We start from the raw sequence: 1,066 nt of genomic DNA, 5'->3' as shown, positions 1-1,066 counted from the left end.
AGAGGCGCTGACTGAAGACGCGCCCGCTGCTGCATCCGACGGCTCTTTCTTATCAAGCCTGATAACGAGATTTATCCACCACACGCACAGCCGGCGGGGGCCGGCTCGGGCTCGGCGCGCTGCACCGTGGACATGTGCACATGAGAGCTATCCGCGCTTCAAGTCTCTGGAGGTGTGAGCGGATGAGGCCAGCACACACTCTCTCTCTCTCTCTCTCTCTCTCTCTCTCTCTCTCTCTCGCTCTCTCTCTCTCTCTCTCTCATACACACACACACACACACACGCACCTCAATGAATGAAGAGAACCTTGGCTCGGCTCTCCTTATCAGTGCTCCGTCTGGGTATGATAAGGTGCGTGCGCGGCGGTGGTGCGTTGCTGGTGTTGGGTTTGCCTGGGGGGAGTCCGGACGACAATGTGCCTATAAATCAGAGAACGCGCTGTACATGGAAATGCACTACGACCTCCTCCTCCTCCTGGACCCGCCAGAGAGAGAGAGAGAGAGAGAGAGAGAGAGAGAGAGAGCTCGAGTTGTATGCACTCTCATACACCGTCGGGCTGCTTCTCATTCAAAGGGGCCCTTGTACTGGGCGTGCGTCTGTGTGTGTGTGTGTGCGTGGGTGGAGTGCAAGTCGCGCTGTGCCATGGGAGCGAGCGAAAGGCGTTGGATGTGTTTGGGACGGCGGTGCAACAAGGGGCCGATTGCAGCCAACGGACCATCGGGCGGGGAAAGGGAGGGGGAGGAGGGAGTCCTCGCGCGCCGCACTACTCTACCCTAGAGGCCTCACGCGGACGCTAGCGAACGACTTGGCTGTCTGAGATGCTCTTCTGTCCTCAGGCCGGGCGAGACAGTGACCAGTCAACCAAATGCCGCTCTACTCGAAACATTTACGACACTGGCTGCACACTCTGCTCTCCGCCGCCGCCGCCTCTCGTCGTGCACTTTAGGCCCTCGCGCGTCATTCGACGTCTCCGTCTATTTTCATCATCACTTTTGCTTCATCCTCACAATCATCGTCGTTTTCCGTCATACAGTCTATACTTTGTATCGTTTTCTCTATCTTTTAC

General features: G+C 57.3%; 1 protein-coding gene across 1 annotated transcript in view; it reads left to right on the top strand.

Moving 5' to 3' along the window:
- LOC113205461 (opioid-binding protein/cell adhesion molecule) overlaps positions 1 to 1,066 on the top strand; it is a 125,000-nt gene that overhangs the window by 75,397 nt on the left and 48,537 nt on the right. The window lies entirely within an intron of this gene.

The sequence above is a fragment of the Frankliniella occidentalis genome, unplaced genomic scaffold (assembly GCF_000697945.3).
Source record: "Frankliniella occidentalis isolate FOCC.00 unplaced genomic scaffold, Focc_3.1 Scaffold56, whole genome shotgun sequence".
NCBI lineage: Eukaryota > Metazoa > Arthropoda > Insecta > Thysanoptera > Thripidae > Frankliniella > Frankliniella occidentalis.
This window is presented reverse-complemented; position numbering and strand designations above follow the sequence as displayed.